Source organism: Sarcophilus harrisii, chromosome 1 (genome assembly GCF_902635505.1).
Source record: "Sarcophilus harrisii chromosome 1, mSarHar1.11, whole genome shotgun sequence".
Classification (NCBI taxonomy): domain Eukaryota; kingdom Metazoa; phylum Chordata; class Mammalia; order Dasyuromorphia; family Dasyuridae; genus Sarcophilus; species Sarcophilus harrisii.
This window is the reverse complement of record NC_045426.1, coordinates 477513658-477540322: the sequence shown is the minus strand read 5'-3', so window position 1 is coordinate 477540322 and position 26665 is coordinate 477513658. Positions and strand designations below refer to the sequence as shown.

General features: G+C 35.1%; 1 protein-coding gene across 1 annotated transcript in view; it reads left to right on the top strand.

The window, feature by feature from the left end:
* Positions 1-20749: 20749 nt before the first annotated feature.
* The window catches only part of DTNA (dystrobrevin alpha), a 472577-nt gene continuing 466661 nt past the window's right edge, over positions 20750-26665 (top strand). The window contains exon 1 of the mRNA XM_031946436.1: positions 20750-20840. The gene's annotated coding sequence lies outside the window, so the exon portion shown is untranslated. The remainder of the gene's footprint in view (positions 20841-26665) is intronic.

The following is a 26665-nucleotide window of genomic DNA, read 5'->3' as shown; positions in this document are numbered from 1 at the left end:
TCACCTACTGAAAGAGATCCCCAAATCAAAACTCCAAGAAATATTGTGGCTAAATTCCAGAACTATCAGACCAAAGAAAAAATACTACAAGCAGCCAGGAAAAAAAAACAACTCAAATACAGAGGAGCCACAATAAGGATTACTCAGAATCTAGCAGCTTGCACATTAAAGGATCAAAGGGCCTGGAATCTGATATTCCAAAAAGCAAAGGAACTTGGTATACAGCCAAAAGTAACTTAATCAGCCACACTGAGCATTTTCTTCCAGGAAAGAAGATGGACATTTAATGAAATAGGTGTATTCCATTTATTTCTGACAAAAAGCAGACCTAAGCAAAAAGTTTGACCTCCAAATATAGGACTCAAGAGAAGTATAAAAAGGTAAAAAGAACTCTTGAAAACTGTATTTCTATTATAAGTACACATAAAGAGTACATGTATAATTTGGTTTTACTGTTATAATATTAAAAAGCATCTAGAGGTGGAAAGGAAATTGTACCAGAAAAAGGGAAAAGTGAAAATATTACCTCTCAAGAAAAGGCAAAGGAAACCTATTATATCTGAGGAAAAGAAGATCAGGGAATGAACATAGTGTGACTCTTACTCTCATCAGATTTGGCTCAAAGAAAAAATATTAGACATATCTGGTTTACAGAGAAACTTCTCCTATCTCATTGAAAAGTGGGAAGGGAAAAGGGAAAAGGGAAGGAGTAGGCTAAATAGAGGGGAATAATGAAATTGTAAGGAAAAGGTATAAGAAAAGGGGAGGGACTCTAAGGTGGGAAGGGATCCTAAAGAGAGAGGGCTGCATGAGTCAAGTAGTGCTCATAAGTTTAATACTGGGGAGGAGGGTAAGGGGTAAAGGAAAGAGAAAAGCGTAATCTGAGGTTATCAAGATAGCAGGAAATACAGAATTAGTGATTTTATCCATAAATGTGAATGGGGTGAACTCCCCCATAAAGCAGAGGTGGATGGAAGACTGCATTAAAAGCTAGAATCCTACAGTATGTTGTTTACAGAAAAAACACTTGAAACAGGGTAATACATATAGAGTAAAGGTAAAAGGCTGGAGCAGAATCTACTATGCTTCAGGTGAAGTCAAAAAAGTAGAGATAGCATCCCGATCTCAGATCAAGCAAAAGCAAAAATTGATCTAATTAAAAGAGATAATGAAGGGCAATATATCTTGCCAAAGGGTAGCATAGATAATGAAGCAATATCAATATTAAACATATATGCACCAAGTAGTATAGCATCTAAATTCCTAAATGAGAAATTAAGAGAGCTACAAGAAGAAATAGACAGAAAAACTATAATAGTGGAAGATCTCAACCTTGCACTCTCAGAACTAAATAAATCAAACCACAAAATAAATAAGATAGAAGTTAAAGAAGTAAATAGAACACTAGAAAAGTAAGGTATGATAGATCCTTGGAGAAAACTAAATGGAGACAGAAAGGAGTACACTTTCTTCTCAGCAGTCCATGGAACCTATACAAAAATTGACCATATATTAGGACATAAAGATCTCAAATTCAAATGCAGAAAGGCAGAAATAGTAAATGCCTCCTTTTCAAATCACAATGCAATAAAAATTACATTCAATAAAAAGCTTTGGGAAAATAGACCAAAAATTAGTTGGAAACTAAATAACTCATTCTAAAGAATCACTGGGTGAAACAGCAAATCATAGACACAATGAATACCAAAATGTGTGGGATGCAGCCAAAGAGGTAATAAGGGGAAATTTTATATCTCTAGAGGTTTACTTGCATAAAATAGAGAAAGAAAAGCTCAATGAATTGGGCTTACAAATTAAAAAGCTAGAAAAAAGAACAAAATTAAAACCCTGAATAAAATACTAAGTTTGAAATTCTAAAAATAAAAGGAGAAATTAATAAAATTGAAAATAAAAACTATTGAATTAATAAATAAAACTAAGAATTGGTTTTATGAAAAACCAACAAAATAGATAAACCTTATATCCCAAAAGAGATTTTAAAGAAGGGAAAGGAACCTGTATATGAAAAAAATGTTTGTGGCAGCCCTTTTCATAGTGGCTAGAAACTTGAAATTGAATGGATGACTGAATAAACTGTGGTATATGAATGTTATGGAATATTATTCTTCTGTAAGAAATGACCAGCAGGATGAATACAGAGAGTCTTGGAGAAACTTACATGAACTGATGCTAAATGAAATGAACAGAACCCTGAGATCAATACACTTCAACAAAAGTACTATATGAGATCTGATGAAAGTGGCTATCTTCTGCATTGTTGGTGGAGTTGTGAATGAATCCAACCATTTTGGAGAGTAGTTTGGAACTATGCTCAAAAAGTTATCAAACTGTGCATACCCTTTGATCCAGCAATGTTACTACTGGGCTTATATCCCAAAGAGATTATAAAGAAGGGAAAGGGACCTGTATGTGCACAAATGTTTGTGGCAGCCCTCTTTGTAGTGGCTAGAAACTGGAAACTGAATGGATGTCCATCAGTTGGAGAATGGCTGAATAAATTGTGGTATATGAATATTATGGAATATTATTGTTCTGTAAGAAATGACCAACAGGATGATTTCAGAAAGGCCTGGAGAGACTTACACGAACTGATGCTGAGTGAAATGAGCAGGACCAGGAGATCATTATATACTTCAACAACAATATTATATGATGACCAGTTCTGATGGACCTGGCCATCCTCAGCAAGGAGATCAACCAAATCATCTCCAATGGAGCAGTAATGAATTGAACCAGCTACGCCCAGAGAAAGAACTCTGGGTGATGACTAAAAACCATTACATTGAACTCCCAATCCCTATATTTATGCCCACCTGCATTTTTTATTTCCTTCACAAGCTAATTGTACAATATTTCAGAGTCTGATTCTTTTTGTACAGCAAAATAACGGTTTGGTCATGTATATTTATTGTGTATCTAATTTATATTTTAATATATTAAACATCTACTGGTCATCCTGCCATCTGGGGGAGGGGTGGGGGGTAAGAGGTGAAAAATTGGAACAAGAGGTTTGGCAATTGTTAATGCTGTAAAGTTACCCATGCATATAACCTGTAAATAAAAGGCTATTAAATTAAAAAAAAAGTGGCTCTCTTCAACAATGAGAGGATCCAAATCAGTTCTAATTGATCATTGATGAACAGAATCAGCTACACCTAGTGAAAGAACACTGGGAAATGAGTGTGAACCACAACATTGCATTTGTACTCTTTTTGTTGTTTGCTTGCATTTTATTTTTCTTCCCAGGTTATTTTTTTTACCTTCTTTCTAAATCCAATTTTTCTGGTGCAACAAGATAACTGTATAAATATGTATACATATATTGTATTTAACATATACTTTAACATGTTTAACATGTATGAGACTGCCTACCATCTAGGGGAGGGGGTGGAGGGAAGGAGGGGGAAAGTTGGAACAGAAGTTTTTTCAAGGGTCAATGCTGAAAAATTACCCATGCATATGTTTTGTTAATAAAAAGCTATGCTAATAATAATAAAAAAAATGGTCAAGGAAGCAGCTAGATGGCATAGTAGATAGTACAAGCCCTGAAATTAGGAGGACTTGATTTCAATTTGCCCTCAGACATTTAATACTACCTACCTATGTGAGCCTGGGTAAGTCACTTAACCCCAATTGCTTCACCAAAAACAAAGAAACAAACAAAAAGAATCATCTAAGATCTCTGCTTTTATCTACCCATCTCAAAAGAATGTGCTATTTAACTTAATAAATGGAGAAAGGGTGTGGAAGAGAATCATCTGTTTTGCAAAAACTGATTCATTACTGATGCTAAGTGAAATGAGCAGAACCAGGAGATCATTATACACTTCAACAACAATATTATATGAGGATCAGTTCTGATGGAAGTGGCTATCTTCAACAATGAGAATATCCAAATCAGTTCCAATTGATCAGTAATGAACAGAACCAGTTACACCCAGCAAAAGAACACTGGGGAATGAGTGTGGACCACAATATAGCATTTCCACTCTCTGTTATTGTTTGCTTGCATTTTTGTTTTTCTTCTCAGGTTATTTTTACCTTCTTTCTAAACCCAATTTTTTCTTGTGCAGCAAGATAACTATATAAATATGTATACATATATTATATTTAACATAAACTTTAACATATTTAACAAGTATGGGACTACCTGCCATCTAGGGGATGGAGTAAAGGAAAGGAAGGGAAAAGTTGGAACAAAGTTTTTGCAATGTTGAAAAATTGCCCATGGATATGTTTTGTCAATAAAAAGCTATATTAAAAAAACTGATTCATTGAGATAATATATTTGTAGTGTTTTGAAAATCTTAAAGCACTGCATAAAACACTAGATAGATTTATTGTTAATAATCACAATATAGTTTTACTTTTCAACTGATTGTTTAGATATTGCATATTCATAGCCTGAAATTGTGTAGAGTTTGATAATTACTTGACTAATTAGATCAATTGAGGCAAGAAATTTAGATAATTCAAGTGACATGACAGATTTGTTTTCTCCTAAATTATATGTATTAGTTATTTACATAGAGCAAATATGTCAACATCTACTTCAGTTTATTCAAAATTATTGTAAGTTATCCATAAATCATTCTTAGCCCATGAGGGAAATGCTAGACTAAACCAGAGAAAATGAAATAGGTCTTCTAAAAGAAAATAGTTTGGCCAAAACTCACTATAAAACATACAATTCGTAAGTGGGCTACTACACCCCTAGCTTACTCTTCCCTTGATTATTTATCGTATAGATACATTTCCCTCTAAAACATCTATGTTTTGTTTATGGATTGTTGAAAAAATCAGTTTTACAAAGGAAAAAAAGGCTTTACTACTGTGATGGTGCTGTTGAGATATTTGAACATTCCTAATAAGGATTTAATGAATAAGTCTTACAGGTGAAAACCACACTTATGGAAATTTTAAACAGAGTTCAAACCTAACTGAAACAATTGGTTCCTTATTTACAAGATATAAACATGATGTGAAAACTTAAATTTATGCTATTCCAACAGTGAATCAATAATAATTATTGGATACCATTCTTGTCATTCAACTTAGGTTATTAGCAATATGCTTTCTGCATAAGGTTCAGGAAATTAAATGTATTGAATGAGCAACTGTAACAGAATAGCAGCAGCAGAGTATATCAAATAATTAGAAGACATTGTCCCATCAAAGAAATTATAGAATCCTTAAGGTGATAAAGAAAAATAAACTCAAGGTACATATATTCTAGGTCTATCTGTAAATGGGAATTCTTTTATTCTGGGCAAAAATGATGTAGAACACAAAATCATAGATTTCAAGCTAAAAGAGATATCAAAGATCATTAAGTCCAACTTTCTCATTTTATAGGGAGAAGTATCATTGACAATACAGAGGACAATATTGTGGAAGAATGATGAATGAAATGTAGCTGTGTTAGGAGCAAAGGAAATCCATTTTCCAAAATACCTGACCATAAGGAGACTAAACTTGGGGGGAAGCTTGGAGGTGAAAACAAGTCTCAGAAAATGAGTGGCTTATGACAAGTAATGGTGATTTGAGGATGAAAATGTGATAAAGAGCAGGACCACTATTGGAAAGTCTCTCAGATGTCAGTGCTTGGGAGTAAATCTCCATTCACCCCTTGCTAATGAGTGTCTGAGGCTAGGAATTTGAACTCAAGACCTGAGTCTTGCTCATAGTCATATAAGACTTGCTTATAGTTTTTACCTAAGGTATATAATAGAAGAAAAAAAATTATTCATCAGAGGCTACTATGTTCTATATATCTGGCTTGTAAGGTATTATGTTATTTTTATTCTATGTATGTACATAGAATGTACATCTCTAAAAGTATGAAGTCTATATGATTGTCTCTAGGTACATGTATAATTACTATCCTAGGCCACATATATGATTCAGAGCTTATGGTTATAGAAATAATTAGAGAGATGAAGGCAGGGTCAGTCCTACCTAAAAATTTGTTAATTGTCCCATTTCATAAATATCCTATGTCTTCTGCCCTCTCTCCTATCCTCCTCCTGCAGTCAAAATCTACTCTCAGGAAAAGATTTGCGACTAATCATTCACATCTTCCCAGGCATTTCTAAACCATAGCATTTGCACTTTGAATATCTTCCTCATCCTCCTCCCCCACTGCAATTCAGAATGTGCCCCTGGGAACCTGGGCTTTAATAGGTAAACTACTGCTTAATCCTGCCCAGAATCAGGACTTCTTATTGTTTCTTGTATATAGTTTAACCTTGTAGTTGCAGCCATTCCCTTTCATTCCCTCTTCTTACAGTTCTGAGCTGCCTTCTCCCCTTAAGACATGACCTCCTTGAGAAAAGGGATTTCTTAATTGCTTTGTATTTGTTTCTCCAGGAATTTGCACAATGACTGGCACAGAAATAAATATGTAATTAAATTTGATAAATACTTTTCACTTATTCATTCTTTTATTAAACCTAAGGTTACTATCTCATATGAAGATTTTCATTTAAAAGTCATCTTGAATTGTGAAATAAAAATCTCATCTCCTTTTGAAAAGAATTTCAGAAATTAAAGCTGGTAGGGATGACATGAAGTAGCTGGGTAGTGCAATGAATAGTACACTGGACCTAAATTTAGGTCTTGAGTTCAAATTCCTAGCCTCAGACATTCATTAGTTGGGTGACCCTGGGCAAGCCACCTACTGTTTGCCTCAATTTACTCATCTGTAAAATGAGTCAGAGAAGGAAATGGCAAACCATTCTAACAACTTTGTCAAGAAAGCCCTAAATGGGGTCACATTTCAGGCATGACTGAAATGACTGAACAACAAAATGGATGTTATATTTCTCTGTGTGTGGATAGAAAAGAGGCAATATTTTCAGTGTTCCCATAGCTGCCAATTCAGAAGAATTTTCTTAGAAACAGGCAGACAAGATACAATTTCTAGGAAATCTCTACTTAAGAATTAAAAGAACCTTTTTACCCAGTCTCACAGTGTATTTCCCTTAATCTTTATATATGACAGTGTAAGCAAAATGAGAAAGTGTTTGATTCCATGGGGAAATATTAGGAAATAAGGCTGAGAAAGCAGAATAGCATCCAATTGTCAAGGATCTTGAATCTGAGGCAAAGGGGTTTGAACTTAAAAGTTTTGAGCATCAGCTCTGAAGTCAAGAGGACCTAAGTTCAAATCCAGCCTCCAACACTTAACACTAACTGTGATTTTGCAGAAATCACTCAACCCCAATTGCCTTATAAAAAAAATGTTTTGAGTAGAAGAGTAACTGACCTCTGCAGAAAAATAATTCACATTTATGCCGTATTTCAAAGTTTGCAGAATGCTTTCTACATAGCCCTGAAAAAAGAATATAGCTAAGTACTAAACTATAAATTTAATATATTTGGAAAGGAGAGACTAAGGAGGAGCTATTAGGACCTTATTAAGAATATCAAGAACCTATTCCAGAGTAAAAGCAAAAGAGAGAAAAGAGGACAGATGTGATGGGTTCCCTAAGGGTAGAATCAGAAGGACTTGGTAATTGATTGTGTAGGAGATATGAGGTACAGGAGAGGATTGAAAATAACAATAAGAAAATAACTGCCTCTGAAACAAATTGGGAAGTCAAAAACAAAAATGGGTTTGATGACAATTTCAGGTCTAGATATATTGTGTGGGGTGTTGGTAGGACATTCAGGTGTAAATGACTGGAGATGAGGTTCTGGAGCTCAGAATAGAACAGGAATTACAGATTACCTATATAAAATTTATAATTAAAACTATGTGAATGAGAGAGCTAAGAGAAATAGTAAAAAGATAAAAGGACTATGAACAGTACCTTGTAAACATCTATGCTAAGATAATAAGAAAAGAGTCAAATTAAAGAGAGAAAGAGGCAGAGAGATGGAGATAGAGACAAAGAGAGAAAAGGAGTGAGAGAGAGGAGAGAGAGGGAAAGGGGGGAAAGAAAAGGAGAAAGAGGGAGAAGGAAGGAAAAAGAAGAGAAAGAGAAAGAGAAGGAGGGAGAAAAGAAAAGAGGGGGAAAGAGGGAGACAGAAAGAGAAAAAGTACTTATAAATATAATAAAAAGAGGCTGTGTTGCATAGCTGGCCTTAGGGGTTAAGAAGACCTGGATTTAAATGTCATTTCTGACCCTGAGTGATTCACTGAAACTCCCATCCTCAGCAAACTTGTTAAGATTGTAAGTTTCAAAATAGGCACCAATTTAGTTTTCTTAGTAGAAGTTCCCTATACCAATGATATCATACATCCCGTGTTTAAAAAAAAGAGAGAGAGAAAAATCAGGAAAAAATTATTTGAATATCAAACATATTTCTAATACAATGTTAATTTCATTATTATACTAACATAGTTTAACATATTTATGGAAATATCAAAGCACCAGAAGACATTCCAACCCTATTTCTATAGTAAATGATACTAATCATAAATACTCAACAATTTTATCATTTCACTTTTCAAGTTTAAAAAGCTCCTATTTTCTTAATCTTATCCAGAACTTTAAAAATTAATGTTCCATCATTTAATGATTCTTCTCATTATGCCAATTAAATACATACTTTCTGAATAAAAATTGGATATTAAGAGGAAAATGGCATTCAAACACCTATTTTTATATAGACAAAGTTAGAGTGAGCTTTTGTGCAACTCAAATATGTACATATTGACTTAGTGAAGATTTAAGCTGATTTTCTTCCAAGTAAAGCTATTTATAAGCTAACACAAAAATATGTTAGCTTTCTAAAATAGGACTCAACTTATTTGAAAATCCCAGTGTGCTATCAAAGGTATTGTCAATTTCTTAAGTACATAAGTGTAGCCATTAGATAGAAATACATTTTTAATTTTAAAAAACTTCTATTCATGAGTGTCCAGATAGCTAGAAAAGTGCTTTTGATATATAGCTATTCAATTTAACTTCTATCTCTTCTTTAGAAGTCACCCACAGATGCTGCAAAACCATTAGAGCCTGCTACATGCTAAAACTTCTAGTTTAACTCCAATAGCCCATATAAAATCCTGAATTATAAATTAATGTTGTGTTCCATACCTAGGAATCTATCTATTCATATTGTTTACCATGAAGGTTAGAATATTCTGAACAATATCTTTAATGCTGACTTGTCAGGAATTTATCTAAGAGACTTGGTGGAGACTAGGGGGATGGCTAAAAATGTGACTGTTTCCTTATTCAACATCTAGATAATAAAAAAGAATTCTTGTTTTAAAAGCCTTAAAATTACATCCATATGAGACTGTCTGCTTCTTCTCTGATCCATTAGGTTCAAATGAGACAGTAGATTTGGAAGTATTCTGAAAAATTCAAGATAAGTTTAAGAATCTTTGATTTTGTCATTGTGGGGAAATCAGATACAGGAACTCCTTCCACTAATATAGATCACAACTTCTCTATGGGTCGTTAGATAAATCCTAATAAGTTTTCTGAGACATAATGAAATTTTACTGATTTACTGATTTACACGTTTTAACTGTCAGTATTTGAATCCAGATTTTTTTTATTCCAAATCCTGTACTCTACTCAATATACATACAATATAACTTTGAAAACTATGAGACATTAGACAAAGATCACAAAGGTTATCATGGGAGACAGTACTAAAGATTATAATTATTATAGAGTAGTTATTCTCTTTCTGTTTAGTCTATAGTGAAAGGCATGAAAGGCAATGAGATTTAGATCCAGGAAGATCCATGTTCCTGAACAGCTTTTGACATGTTCTGTGTTTTATGTATGTGGTTGTGAGTTAATCCCTTAGTGCTCTAGGCAACTCTAAGACTTAAAGATGTAATATTTGGACTGATCAAAGAGACTTTCCTCATGAGGCAAGCCCCATAGCAGTAAAATCGCACTATTATTCCTATTATATAGTCTGCCTTGTTTATATATTTACATAAATATATTTATATATTTATACTATATTACTGCCATTCAACAATTGTTATTAATCTCTGAAGGTATATATAACCTTAATCACAACTATGTCAGATTATTTCTTTCTCTCTAACTATAACATTGTGAAGAACAAAATCATAGTAGAAACTTCTGCATATTGACTGGAATATTAGAGGAGTAGAGTTATTTCCAGAAGCTTCTCTGGGATGAGAATATGATTTGTAATAGTGTTTAGAATAATGCCATGAATACAGAATGGACTTAAGTATTTTTTGACACTGAGAAAGTTTGTGGCTATGATTTTTTTTAATTATAACTTTTTATTTTTAAAATTTTATTATAATAACTTTTTATTGACAGAACCCATGCCAGGGTAATTTTTTACAACATTATCCCTTGCACTCACTTCTGTTCCGATTTTTCCCCTCTCTCCCTCCACTCCTTCCCCTAGATGGCAAGCAGTCTTATATATGTTAAATATGTCACAGTATATCCTAGATACAATATATGTGTGCAGAACCGAACAGTTCTCTTGTTGCACAAGAAGAATTGAATTCAGAAGGTAAAAATAACCCGGGGGAAAAAAAATGCAAACAGTTTACATTCATTTCCCAGTGTTCTTTCTTTGGGTGTAGCTACTTCTGTCCATCCTTGATCAATTGAAACTGAGTTAGGTCTCTTTGTCAAAGAAATACACTTCCATCAGAATACATCCTCAAACAGTATCATTGTTGACGTATATAATGATCTCCTGGTTCTGCTCATTTCACTTAGCATCAGTTCATGTAAGTCTCTCCAAGCCTCTCTGTATTAATCCTGCTGGTCATTTCTTACAGAAAAATAATATTCCATAACATTCATATACCACAATTTACCTAATGATTCTCCAATTGATGGGCATCCATTCATTTTCCAGCTTCTGGCCACTACAAACAGGGCTGCCACAAACATTTTGGCACATACAGGTCCCTTTCCCTTCTTTAGTATCTCTTTGGGGTATAAGCCCAGTAGGAACACTGCTGGATCAAAGGATATACACAGTTTTTTAACTTGTTGGGCATAGTTCCAAATTGCTCTCCAGAATGGCTGGATGTGTTCACAATTCCACCAACAATGTATCAGTGTCCTTGTTTTCCCACATCCCCTCCAACATTCCACGTTATCTTTCCCTGTCATTCTGGCCAATCTGACAGGTGTGTAGTGGTATCTCAGAGTTGTCTTAATTTGCATTTCTCTGATCAATAATGATTTGGAACACTCTTTCATATGAGTGGTAATAGTTTCAATTTCATCATCTGAAAATTGTCTGTCCATATCCTTTGACCATTTATCAATTGGAGAATGGCTTGATTTCTTATAAATTAGAGTTAATTCTCTATATATTTTGGAAATGAAGCCTTTATCAGAACCTTTAACTGTGAAGATGTTTTCCCAGTTTGTTGCTTCCCTTCTAATCTTGTTTGCATTAGTTTTGTTTGTACAAAGGCTTTTTAATTTGATGTAATCAAAATTTTCTATTGTGTGATCAATAATGGTCTCTAGTTCATCTTTGGTCACAAATTTCTTCCTCCTCCACAGGTCTGAGAGATAAACTATCCTATGTTCCTCTAATTTATTTATAATCTCGTTCTTTATTGTGTGGCTATGATTAATTCTGACCAGAGAAAAAAATGATGGAGTTGACATAGATTTGTGAATACTATAAATTTCTCTTGGAGTACTTGAAGATTATAAATATAATGACCACATTTTTCAAAATCAACAAAGGATAGTCCTTTAGAAAAACTTCTGAAAAGTACAACTTCTTTTCCTGAGGTGTAATAGTGTTAGAAACTCAGGGTATAAAGTTAACATTAGTATGGGCAAGAAAAGGAAAATGATAAATGTTGGAGGGAATGTGGGAAAATTAAGACACTAATGAACTTTTGCTGAAATTGTATGCAGATTCAATCATACAGTGGACTAATTTGGAACTATACTTAAAGGGGTATAAATCCATGCATACCCTTTGACCAAACAATACCATTACTAGATCTGTTTCCCAAAGAGATAAAAAGAAAGGAAAAGGACCTATGTGTACAAAAATATTTATAGCAGTTCTCTTGTAGTGGCAAAGAATTGGAAATTGAGGGAATATTCATCAGTTGGGGGATGACTGAACAAGTTGTGTATAATTGTGATGGATTTCCATTGTGCTTTAAGAAATGAGCACGATGCTCTCAGAAAAACATGGAAAGGCTTGCATGAACTGAAACAAACTGATATGAGCAGAACCAGGAGAATAAGCATAACAGCAACCTTGTTTCATGTTCTACTATGAATAATTTAGCAATGTTCAGCAATTCAATGATCCACGACAATTCTATAGGACTTATTATGAAAGGTGCAGTCCATCTCCAAAGAAAGAACTAGTAGAGCCTGAATGCGGATCAAAGGTATTTTTCTTTTCCTTTATTTTTCTTGGGGGATTTTTGTCTATTTTTTTTTTTTTTACAGAATAACTTACATGGAAATGTGTTTTGCATGACTACACATGTATAATTTATTTCAAATTGCTTGTCTTTCAATAAAGGAAAGGAAGGAGGAAAAGAATTTGAAACTCAAAATTTGAAAAAATAAGTTTAAATTGTTTTTACATTTATTTGGGAAAATAAAATATTAAATGAGATTCTTTTTCAAAAATATTAGTACAGACAACTAAATAAAGATGTTAATGAGAAGGTAGGGGACCAAAATAGAGAAAATTTCTGCTTATTTTATTTCTTAATTCTGCATATTATAATGAATTGGGAATATACATAATTGATATTTAAATTACATAGGGTCAAAATTATCTCATAAAATATATACATATCACACAAAATTTTCATTGATTGATTTATTCATTTAACAGACTTTTGGAACACAATTTGGGCAGTGTTGGTCCATTGCTTTCTTAGATTTTTTTTCAATAGCAGATTTTAATGTATTTAGCCTTAAAATAACAATTTGTTCTTATTTTTTTCTTTTCATTTTTGTTACTTTTTTTATCTTTGCTCCTCCTTTCATTTCCTTTCTTCCTGCTCTCCATTTTCCCTCTTTCTTATGCTTCCTTTTATTTTTCTCTTTCTTCCTCTTTCCTTGAATTACTGGAAGTTTAGAGATCTGGACCATTTTCTTAGCTATACCTGAAAATAATAAAACTATTGCTCTGTTATAATTCTCTTTTGATATAGAAGTGGCTCTGGGTTCTCAAAGGCTATGTCAGTAGGTCACAAGTTCTGGTGGTCCTACTAAGCTGGGAAGATTTTGAATAAGATCTGACTACATCTGTATCTTTTGTCTAGTAATTGGACTAGATCATTTGGAGAAAATCAGTACCATATTATGCACAGAATGTTGTTTTCTTTAGTTTGGTTTGGTCTTAGAAACCATCCAAAGACCACCTATAAAATCCTGGATTCTTTCAATACCAATAATACTACAAATCTAAGTATTAAAAGTAATATTCTACAGCCCTTTTCATAGTGTCAAGGAACTGAAAACTCATCAGTTGGGGAATGGCTGAATAAGTTATGGTATATGACTGCAATGGAACATTATTGTTCTATAAAAATAATGAGCAGATTTATTTCAAAAAAGCTGAAAGATTTATATGGACTAATGCTAAATGAAGTGAGCAGAACCAAGAGAACAAGAAGATTATGTGATGATCAACTGTGATGGATTCAGCTCTTTTCAACAATGAGGTGATCCAAAACAATTCCAATAGATTTGTGATGGAAAGTGCCATCCACATCCAGAGAGATGAGTGTGGATTGAAGCATAGTATTTGCATCTTTTCTGTTTCTGTTTTTTTGCTTGTTTTTTCCCTTTCTCTTGTTTTTTTCCCGTTTGATCTAATTTTTCTAATGCAGAATAATAAATATACAAATGTGTTTCAAAGATTTATGCAAGTTTAACCTATATTGGACTGCTTGCTGTTTTGGGGAGGGGAGGAGGGAGGAAGAGAGGGAGAAATAATTGGAGCACATGGTTTTTCAAGGTGAATGTTAAAAACTAATTTTGCATGTTTTGGGAAACAAAATACTATTTTAAAAAAGTATTGCTCTATCTGTAAGGAAGGAGTGGGTATCAGCAGTAGCAAAAAGCATGTTACCCTACTTTTCAGGTTCCTTCCTCTGATTGAAGAGAGTGCAGGGTGAAAGGAGGATGAACACTGGAGAGTTCCTTTTAGATCCTCTATTTAAATAGATCATCTAAGGTAGTCGCTGCAGAACTTCATTGATCAGTGTACTCTTCTACACCCTACCCTCAGTTTTTGGTTTCTTTTGGTGTGTTGCATTTTTGAATGTTGAATCTTAAGAGTTTTATGGGGCTCTGCAGTAGCTTTGGACACTTCTGACTTTCATTTTCAAGAGAAAAAAATGGATAATGCTAACTCTACTTCAGGTTGCTAAAGGGAAAATAAGAATCTGGAAAGAAGGTGACATGATAGGAGCTGGTAGTCATCATGCCACAATTCTAGCTTACTACACTAGAGACTTCTGGGACTTTTCCCAATTAGTGAGATCTGATACTCTTTCTCTCAGTTGAGCTGCTACCTTAATACCAATAGTAGAGCTCCTTTACTCTGTATTCTCTTGTACATATTCTCATATGTATATACTCTCTCTGTTGTTTTGCTATTGACTTAGATAAACAGGTTTTCTTTGCTATTTGCTATTGTGTATAAATTGTGAATCTGGTTATTTGGTGGGAAAGGCATCAAGTAAACCTTGGATGCAAAACTTAGGTGTTCCTTTTCCCATTAATTCATAGTGATCAGAAGTTTTGCTTGAATCTAAACACTACATCCTTAAGACTAAAAATATTTAAAGGACCAGAGAAAGATATAATTCCAATCTGGTACTCTCCTCTCCACGAAGAGACTTCTGTTTCCAGTCCTGGCAGGAATTAAAATATCCCTTGGAGAATGGTGTGGAGAAGGGACTAAAGATATCTATTATTGTCTCCCTGTGAGTCATGCACAAAACCAACTCCCTTCCCCGTTATATGGAAGGGACAGCCTCACTACATATGTATGGTAAATTGGAGATAGTCCCAAAAGAAAGGCACTAGCATGAAAGGCTTCTTGTAAATGTGGGGTTTGAGTTGAGGCTTAAAATAAACCAGGAGGCAGAAACAAGGAGGGAGAATTCCAGGCAAAGGATAGAGCCAATGAAAATGCATAGAAACTAGAGATTTAGCACCTTGTTTGAAGAATAGTATGAGGTCAATGTCATTGGATCACAGAATAACTGAGGGAAGTAAAGCGTAAGAAGACTTGAAAGTGTAAGAAGACTTAAATTTTTCAAATTAAACAGGAAAAAATTCTCCCTACTTGGTGATTAGAGTTTTAAGCAAACAATGACATAAGAGATATTTATAATATAGCAATAGAAGAATAAATATTATACAAGAGGACAAATTGAACTCCTAAGAGAAAGACTTAGATGTTCTGTTTCTTTTGAGGTATTCTAAACCATCAAATATATGATTCTTTATCCCCTGAAGATGATGGTCTTTTACTGGTCATATTCAAAATTAAATAAAATTTTAAGACCAAAAAGTTAATGTTATTTTGTACATATTTAAGAATCATTGGAAATATGGCACTTTTACTTTTATGAATAGTCAAGGCCCTCCAGAGGTAAATGGAATATTAGGAACTGCTATCATCACCATCATCTAACATCTACATGAATTTTTAACTTTTACAAAGCATATATATATAATTTGATCCTCACAGCAGTCCTGTGAAGGAGATATTATTATGATACGTATTTGACAGATAATAAAGCTGAGGCAAAGAGGCGTTTAAGAAATTGACTGGCGTCACAAAAATAGGATATAAACTCAGGTCTTTCTATCTTCCAATGCATCATTCTATCTACCTAGTAACCTCTCAGACTTACATAGCACTTTCAGTTTATTACCTGCCTAAAATATTGAGTAAGATGTTAGCTTTTGGGCAAGGAGGAAAGGCCCTTGAGATTGCAGGAGGAAAAGTATCAACTCAGAAAAGTTTTCTTGTTCTCACCATTGTCAGTGACTTCCCTTTTCTGCTTTAAGGATATATGGCCAGTTGTTTATGTGATAATTGTGTTTCCTAGAATGTTCCCATGATCCCTTGGGTCAATGACACCACTTGCCAAGAGACCCTTGGAAAGTTGCAATAATACCTGATGATCCTCTGTGAAGATTTTCAATGATTTGTTTATTGTTGATTTTTAAAATCTGTGCTTTTAAAAATAAACAGCAGCAAAGCTCATCTTTTTGTACTTAAAAGATGCATAGCATTGCTTTAAAGTAGGTAGAATAAGCATTATTTCTCTCATTTTATGTTTGAGGAAACTGAGACTATGAAACTTTCCCTAGTTACTTATCTAATAATAGATTTGGGATGTGAACCCAGATGTCAGTACTTCATCATATTATTGGTGAGTTATCTGCAATCTGGATTCCAACTTCACTGAAATAATTCCCTCCAAAAGCACCAGTAATCCCTTAATTTCTGACTCTAAAGGTCTAAATTGCCAGATAGTTAAATGGTACAATGAAATAAACATTGGGCTTGGATTCAAAAAGATCTAATTTCAAATCTGGGTTGGAATATTTGCTAAACGTGTGACTTTGAAAGAGTAACAGCCATTTTATCTCAATTTTCTAAATTGTAAAATGGGAATAATAAGAGCACCTACCTCATAGGGATATACAGTGCTTAACATAGCATATAATAGATGCTATATAAATATTTATTTCCTTCTCTTAAATTCCCCTTCTTTTTCAATCCTCATCTATTTGATATCTCTATAGCCTTTGACTGATGGTCACCCCTTCTACTTTTCTCTATGATTTAATAACATTAAATTTTTTCAGTTATCCACTTATATATCAGTCTCCATTGGTGATTCTTGATTTAGGTTAGACTTGCTAATCATGGTTGCCCCCAGCAACCCTGTCCTGTGCCCTGTTCTCTTTTCTTTTAGATTCAGTTATTGGCCATATATAGACCAATCTCATAACTATTTATCCAGCTCTGACCTCTAAATTACCTTTTCCAATTGCTTTTTGTTCAACTTGAACTGGATTTTCCTTAGCTATTTTAAACTATGATCTGACCACTTTCCTCTTCCCCCGACTCAATAAATGCTGGCTACTCCCTATTGCCTTCAGGATCAAATATAATATTCCCTGATTTTTAAAGTTGTCCATACACTATTTCCCATTTTTAAACTCAAATGCTTCAAACAGAACTTATTTCTTCCTTAAATCCTCTCCACTTTCTAATATCTTTATTATTGTGGAAGGTATCATTATTCTCCCAGGAACCTAGACTTGAAACAGAAGTGTTATCAGATCGAGGTTCTCACTCTCCATAACCACCCTCTTATAACCTCCACTCAATCGACAAGTCCTGTCAATACTGTCTTCATGCTTTCTGTATTCTGGCAATGCCACCATCTTGATGTAGGTCTTCATCACCTCATTCCTGAACTAATATAATACCTTCTGGTTAATTTGACTTTCTCAAATTCCACCATATTCCATTCTTTATTCAGCTATCAACAGTCCCCTCCACTTCATTCAATAAATAATACTGGTTCACTATTACCTTCACGATAATATAAAACCCTCTGCCTGACTTTTTAAAACCCCTTTTAAAGCTCCCTTTCTACCTTTCCAATTTCCTCACACTTTATTCTCCTCCATGAACTTTGTAATCCAATGACACTACTCTTCATGCTATTTCTTAAACAAGATACTGAACCTCACTCTCTACACTTTCATTGACTGTGTCCCATTCTGAAATTCTCCCTCTCATCATTTCTACATCCTGGTTCCCTGTAAGCCTCAACTAAAATCTTATCTTCTGCAAGAAACCTTTCTTGATCAATGCTAGTGACTTCCCTATGAGATTATCTCCAATTTATACTGTAAAAATCTTCCCCCTTTTTTTTCTTTTTGGGATGTATGTATTTTTTTGCATGTTGTCTCTTCAATTAGATTGTGAGCCTCTTAGAAACATGTATTATTTTCTCTCTTTTTAAAAAATCCACAATGCCTGGCACACACTAGGTACTTAATGTTTGTTGACGAGGATATCTCAGAAAAGTGGTGGTGTGGGGATAATTTCTTAACATTTATGTGAAGTCCAGTAGCTCCCAGAACATCTGGTGCCTATTACCTGATGCTTTTGATCTTCATCACCTCATGCCTGGACACCAGATACCTGTCCCATAGTAGGTAACAAGCTTTCATCTTGTTAAAGAGGCCAACTAAAGCTTGTTAAAGAATATAATACCTACTATGGGACAGGTATCTGGTGTCCAGGCATGAGGTGATGAAGACCAAATGTATACAATATAGATAAATGTTTGCTGAATTGGCCATTTTCAATGTCAATTTCAAGAAAATATCTTGATTGATGGATTAAATACATACTTTTTGAAGGGCATATCTAGAACATCTGCCCCTCTAGAGAAATTCTAGATTTCATCAATTTTTAAAATCTAAGCCTAAATCCTCATGAAAAAACTGAGACCTGTGTGAGACTTTTTTTCCTGTTTGCTATATATGTCTTCTCTTTACTAACTAGAATTTAAGGTTCTGGAGGGTACTGCCTTGAATTTTTTAATATCTCTCAAACTACTAAGCATGGTGCTTCAAATATAATTAATACCTACAAAAATATCTTGATTGATGGATTCTGCTCCTCTAGAGAAATTCTAGATTTCATCATTTTTTTAAGTCTGAGTGATCTAAGAGATCATCTAAACCTACATCTTCATGAAGAAACTGAGACCCAAAAGTGCCTTGTTCTAGGTCACACATCTAGTTAATGGCAGATGACATGTGAAGGGTTAGATAAGAGAATTCAAACAGCTTTGGGGAAATATAAATAATGGCTATTAATTTCTCTGTCTTGTTTCAGTGAGCTAATAAACAATTCAAGGGCAGAAATAGTGTCTTCTCTGTGTTCTGTAACCAACTCTCACAGTCAGTGTAATTGATGATGATGATGATGATGCACCCTGTGGGTGGGTGCTTAATACATATTGTTTATTTATTTTTGAGATATTGTCTCACTATATGACCTAGGACATGCCAATTAGCTTCTTCATATCTCACTTTTCCTCATCTATAGGATGCAGTCAGTACTACTTGCCTTACCAATTCCTCTCCCCTGCAAAGATTCTCTGCAAATAAATGAGGTAATGTTTGTGACATGCTTTCAGCTTGTTAAAGAGCCCCACTATAGAAATTCAGGCATTATTATAGTGAGCAATTTAGAGTCCGGGGTTTTGTTTGTTCCTGTTTTAGTTTGAAATGGAGCTATTTGTTGAAATCCTAGGTTTCCTGCTGAAAATTTGGGTCAGGATGCAGGTCTGAATATTTTTATTTTTAAATTTTGTAAATGGGCGCTGCTCGGCTCTGCACGTGTGTGGTTAAACTATAAAGAAAATAAACAAAGCCAATAAATCACCCCTTGAAAGAGAAAAATCTCCATCCTGAAGGATTTTCCCAGTAAGAGAGTGAACACTGCAATTCCCTAGAGAGATATTTAGGTCCAAGAGAGAAGATAGTGCATGCAGTGTATGTATGTGTATGTGTGCGCGGGCAGGGAGGAGGGGGGATGAGGAGGATGAGATCATAGTTTCAGGATCCTCAGGAAACCCTGGTACTGGCAGCAGCCAGCCTCTGCTGTGCCCACATGACCCACAACTCTGGGAGCAGCCCCGGCACTTCTGACATTATTAAATAATAAGAAACAGGATCCTTCCCCAACCTCTGACACATGCACACTCACACACATATACAAAAATACATATGTATATATACATACATACATACACACACGCACACACACACACACAAACACTCACAAGTGGACACCTTCTAAGAGTTTGGCGATTCTCGCGGACTGACTGAACTCAGCAAGCCGGTTCCTTGGAAGGTGTGTGGAAAAGCTTTTTTTTTCTTCCCCCCTCAGGTGACAGCTCTGGAGACAGCGCGGTGGTGAGGGGAGCCAAGGGGTGAGGAACAGAGGATGGGGGTTGGGGTGGGAGGGGAGGGGTATGTGTGTATGTATGTGAGTGTGTAGCGGAGTGGGCGTAAAGCCCGGGCTAAGCCGGTGCACGCTGCCCCCGGCTCGCCGTAGAGAGGCTCTGTGAATCGGGAGGTGCTCATGACGTCCATAACACAGCTGCGCAGGGACCGCAGCAGCAGCAGCAGCAGCAGCAGCAGCAGCAGCAGCAACAACAGCAGCAGCAACAACAGCAGCAGCAGCAGCAGCAGCAGCAGCAGCCAGTGACACCACCTCCGGGAGGAGAGGAGGAGGTGGTGGTGGAGGTGGTGGTGGAGAGAGGGCACTGAGGCAAGCGGAAGGGCAGTACAAAAGGAGGCAAAGTAAATAGTGGAAGGAGCTGAGTGGGAATGGGGAGGAGGGGGGTGAGGGAGGAGAAAGGGAGGCTTCCAAATCAACCTCCTCCAAACACCCACTTAGCAGGGCTTCCCCACCTGCGCCGCTGGCTTTTAGCCGGAGCGAGTCCCAAGCATGTGCCAGGAGCTGCAGCCTCTGCGGTGCAGCATTGCCCCCCTGCTCCCGGGGCCGGTAGCTGGTAGCAGCGTGTGGAGCAGCGGCAGCACGAGTCGGGCTCTCCCCGGAGCTCCCAGACTCCGCACAAGGTTGGCTTTGGTAGGGGCTGCTGCATGATGATGACCTTACAGAGTGTGCATTACCTCACAGGTAAATATCAGCTGATCAGCGCCCAGTGGCAGCAACGAGCACCCAGACAGCCCTCCCAGCAGCAGCGGCGGCGGCGGCGGCGGCGGCAGTGGCATCGGCCACCGCCAAGAGAGGCAGCCCAGAGAGCAGCTCTGGAGGTAGGAAGAGATTCCTTTTCTCAACCTCTTTATTACTCTTTTGGCGTCTTTCCTTCGTCGTGGCTAGGCGGGAGGGAGAGCTACTTGGGAGTGGGGGTCCTTAAATCCCCACGGAGGGTTGTTCCTCACTTGAGAAACTGAGGAGTAATTTATCAAGAAATACTAGAAGGGTTTATTTCTCTGTCAGCAGTGGCTCCTAATGTTTCAATTTACTGCAGAGTCAAGGCAAATGGCTAAGAGGGCAAAAGTGGGGGTTGGGGTTGGGGGTCGCCGAGGTTTTCAGTTTCTACAGCCTGTTGCCCACAAAAGAGTTTTCTGTTGAAAGGAGCAAGAGAAGAGGAAAATCTCTGTTTATATAGGTTCATTCTTATTTTCGGAAAAGGAAGAGAGATGTCTTTCAAAAGACCCAAAGCAGAAAGAGATGACTCGAAAGGAGGAGGAGGGGCTTCCTCACTGACATCTTCGTTTCTGCTTAAGTGCTACTTCCTTGGGACAAGGTATCAAAGCACCTCTCCTTCCAACAGAGCTTTGATCCTGGAGAGGTCACAGTAGAACTCCAAGGAGAGGTTGTAGGTCTTCATTTACAGTGGAGCATTGGTCTGATGGAATCCCCGGGATTTCTTTCATTGGTTTGTGCACTTGCTGTTGGACTTTGTCGAAGTAAAGTTATTCCCCTTGAACAGGTTTTTATGAGTACAAATGCCTGGTGCCTTTCATTACACTTGCTTGGCATTTCATTTATAAAACTAGACATGATAAATACAGGTTTCATATACATCTGGACTTTTTTATCGTGCTAATGAAACATACTTTTCCTCAATACACGAGTTTTGTGCACATTTTAGTACTGAATAATTTAATCGCATCATATATAGTTCGTCTTGAAGACGGTAGTATCATTAGTCGGGGTCTTCATAAAACTTTATAAAATTGCCCGTAGGTCTTTGCTTTCACATCCTAACAAAGTTTTATGCAATTTTTAGTTATGCTGTAGTATTTAAGAGGTGTTGAAACAACAGGTTATTATGAGGCAAACTACTGAACTAATTTTAAAGTTCTTAAGTCACCAATCTGTTCTTGGCTTACAATTTGGCAGTCATTTTCTTCACAATACAGTCTTACATATCTTTGGGCTTGGCTGTATTTGGAAACTGTTTTAATTATATTTAATCCAGTCACGGTGACAGGGGGTTGGGTAAATTTTTAAAAATCATTCTCTTTTATGTTTAAAAACTTGGCAATGTATTTTTGTACTTGTCTTATACTTCATTGTATATATTCAAAGCAATTTAGTAATGAAAAATGAAATATTCTACAGCCTTCAATGGTAAAAATACCTTAAAAGCTTTGATAGTTTTAAATGTGCCCGAATATAAAGTTCTTAACAAGATATTTTATATGATTATTAATCATCTGAGCATACTATAGAATCACTACATCTGTTTAATTGACTAAATGTCTCCTTTAACTTCATTCATTTGCAAAGGATTCTTTCAAATAAATACAAATGTGTTTTTCCTCCAACTGTTCAGAACTATTTAAGAGATATATCCAAATTTATGCCACATAATTGTGATTTTTTTCATAATCTGTATGAGTTAGCTGAAGGGATTAGCTCAGTTAGTAATAAAGTTGAGTTCTATAAAGAGCAGTTTTCTTTCTAAAATGGAATAGAGTTAACATTGGGCCTATAGTCAGAAGTTTTGGGTTTGAAACCATGTTTTGATACTTACAAGTCACATCAATTCTCTGGTTCTCATTTCCTTCATCTTTAGATTGAGAATGGTTCATTAGATGCCTTTTGAAGCCTATTTAGGATTTTAAAACTTTAAACATGAAACTTTATTCCCTTCTGAAACTTCTTCTAGGTCTAATTTCCATGAAACTTTGAACTTAAAGTTTGTTAAATTCTTAAGAGTAAATTCTATTTTCAATGTTTATGTATTTACTTAAAGTTACATTAAAGTTATTCATCATTATTATTAGTTTTAGAATCAAGAAGATGTGAAATGGGATCCTGCCTCAGATACTAACTGTATTGCTCTTAGCATTTTTAACATCTAATCCCCCATTTCTTCCATTGTGGACATAATAATAGTACTTATCAAACAGAGCTGTTGTGAGTATCAATTGACATAATACATGGGAAAGCATTTTGCAAAACTTAAATCATTATATAAATGCTGCTATTATGAATATGAACAAAAAAGAAAAAAGGTTGCTCTCACAGTTCTGAGAAAAATATAGACAGAAAAAAGATTATAGTTTGTCACAAATCTATCAGCTGACAGCATTTGCTTTCTATTTTAAGCACTTTGAGATTTAACTTTCTTAACTTGAGAGTTAACTAAACTTAACTTTAATCACTATGAGTGATTCTCATAAATTCCATGTGTTCCCATAATAATCATATCGAATATCAATAATACTTTTGATATTCAGAAATTAATAAATATTTAAGATTTTTATTATAAATAATAACTTACCTTTATTATAACAGCAACATCTTCAGATCTGCACATAAAGATCCCTTTGAGATTAGAAGCATGTATGTATATACATATAGACATATCTGTATATTTATATGTGTGTGTGTGACCAAGGACACAAAATCCGTACAGACTTCTTTTCTTATCTTGTTTTTCAATTAACATGCATTTTCCTTCCATCCTCCTTCCACAGATTTAAAATAAATAAAAAAAACTCTTGCACAAATATGCATATTCAAACAAAATGCATTTCTATATTGTCTATATCCAGAAATGCATGTCTCCATTCCCTGTCTATTAGAATATGCCTTAGCAAAGTTCATCATTAATTCTCTGAAGTCAGTCATTGCTTCATCAGAGATCAGAGATCTTTTAAAGGTTTTTTTTCTTTAAAATGCTTCTATTCTTCTTCTGGTTATTCTTCACTTTGCATTAGTTCATAGAGATCTTCCCAGGTTTTTCTAAACCAAGAATTTCATCATCAATTATGGTACACTAGTATTCCATTATAATCATAAGACATAATTTGTTCTCCTTCTTGATTCAGACTCCTTCTTGATTTCCAGTCCCATACTACTAAAAAAGAGTTGCCAAAAACACAAGATTGCATTAAAGTCTTTACTCTCTTACAAGCTGTTACCTAATGAAAGTCTGTTAGCCTCTGAGTTTCAGTTTCCTTATTTACAAAATGAAGACAATATCGCTTGTATTACTTACCTTAGAGTGTTGTTACTAATATCTGTGCTCCAAAATTTTACAATTTTTTGGTGCAAATAATTCATTTCATCAGTACAGATTGCAAATCTTCTATGACTTAATAAATGTTTTTTGGAGTTGTAGTGACTGAAAAAAATATATTACCTGATGGCCAACTTGGTGATGAATTCCTTGGAACTTAACTAAGATGGTCCTTGGGAAGTCAATATCACCACCATCAGATCCACTCTCAAAGCCTCTTTAGCTTTGTAGAACTTAAGTAAAGACTGTTTTTTTCTAAAAGAAGATTTGAGAACCCAGGTTTATCTCCATACCTGGATAAGATAATAACAGGGTAGGACTTTGTCTGAAAGGCTTAAATTATAAAATGTAGTTTAATCATTTTACAACCTCTAAGACTATAAATGTATTTATAAACTATTATCATTTTAGTGGATGGAAATCTTATTGTGTATCAACAATGAGGTATGGCTGTTAATAAACAATAATCAATCAATGATACAAAGATTGCATTATAAAAGAAGGTGTGATAATAGTTTGATTATATTCTGTCCTGGCAAAACCATATTTGATTATTTTTCTGAACAAGACATTGGCAATGGGATGCATGTTCAGAGTACGGTGATCTAAATGGTGACAAGACTTGGAAGCATAGCTAGAGAAGAAGAGAATTAGAAAGAAATAATTAACTTAACATAATTGATAGGTTATCTTGTTAAAGAGAGTTTAGATTTGATCTGTTTTACCTCAGAAACCAGCAATAGGAGCAACAAGAAAATGTTGCAGAGAACTTGATTTTAGCCCATTAAAAGGAAGGAAAAAAACCTTTCTAATAATTAGAGGTATCCAAAGGTAAAATCAGCTGCTTTCAGAGGAAAAGAGTTCCTCATCATTGGAGACCTTCAAAAAGATTTAATGGTAATTTGTTGGGAATGTTTTACAAGGACTTCCTGTTCAAGTATATAATAAAATAGACAATCTCTGGGGCTTCTTGAAGCTTCAAGAGTCTATGAATATGTGATGCTGTAATTCCTAACTGCAGGCAATTTCTCTATTCCTTAAATTCACCTATTTATTTTGGCATTAACCTACCCAATGGCAACATGTCATTCAGCACTAGATAGTATTTATTTCCACTCCATTGTTCTCTCTTTTATTTCTTCCCCGCTAGACTTTAAAACAAAACTAAACCTTTTCTTTCCCTTCTTTCAGCTAAAAAACTCTTCATGGTCTCTGGCTATAAGTTTAGGTCAATAAATATATACCACAAGGCACATTGTTGGAATACTTCATAAAATGGGAATAAATATGAGATGCTTGGATAGGAGAGAGCAAGTATTTTCTTAATTATAGAAGGTAGAAGAATGAGCTAAGCTTAGCAAACATTAGAGAAAAAATGGTAAGAATATAAATCAATCAACAAACATTTAAGAAAGTACATATTCTGGACCAAAAAAATGATAATTTAATCTATGATCTAAGAGAGCTCATATTGGAAGAGACAACATATACACAGAAGTACATATACAGAATTAAAAGTATAAAATTAATACAAAGTAGTTAAATACAAGGTGTTTAGGGAGAGGTTGGCAGATCTGGAAAACCTAAATGTCGAAGGAAGTACTGGAGCTGTGTCTTGAAGACAATCTTAGTTTTGTGGAGGTGGGGTGAGGAGGAAATTCATTCTTGATATGGATGGGAGATGCCTAGTGAATAGCAAAGACTCAGAGTGGGGTGTGAGGAACAGAAGGAAGTCAATTTGGCTGGACTACAGAGTTTAAGAAGAGGAGTAGTGTATATAATGAGATCTGAATAATAACTGCAGCCTTAGTTTTAAATGGCAAACAAAAGAGTTCATATTTTATCTGAGGTAATAAAGAACCATTGGAGTTTATTCAATAGGGAAACATGGTCAGATCTGCACATAAATACCCCTTTGAGATTAGGTAATGTCAATTTGAAGTGGACTCATTTAATACAGTGGTGTGACTTTCTTCTGTATCATTGGAAATACAAATAGAAAAGTCACTCCAAATTTGTCCCTTTTCTATTTAGGCCCTATTTTTAGATGATTCTTTCAGTTTAAAGAGGCAAATAGCATAGTAAGTGGATAGCTGCCCATGAACAAGGTAGGCTCTGTGTCTCTGAGCAAGCTATTGGACCTCTCCTTAAGGTAGACAGTTCTCCAAAGTTTCTGAGAAGGTGTATTTGTAGACAAGGTTGACTCACCTTCAACTCCCTCTACCAATGAAATAGTAAATGCTATCTCTATTTCTGCTTCAATTATAATCCCTAACATCATCTTCTAGAATCAGAATCCCAGAAGTGGAAAGGGTTTCAGAGATCATATGTCCTAACCCATATATAAACAAAATTTGTATCTATAATATATCCAAAAAAATAGTCATTTTGCCTCCACCTAAAGACATGTAATGACAAGGAATCCACCACTCGTAGGTAGGTCATTTTACTTTTTGAAAGCACTTATTTTTAGGAAGTTTTTCCTTGCTTCAAACCTAAATTTTCCTCTTTGTGACTTCCATCCATTCTTCCTAGTTATGCTTTCAGGGGTAAAAAAGATTAACATAATTGCCCTTCTGTATGAGAATTCAGATATTT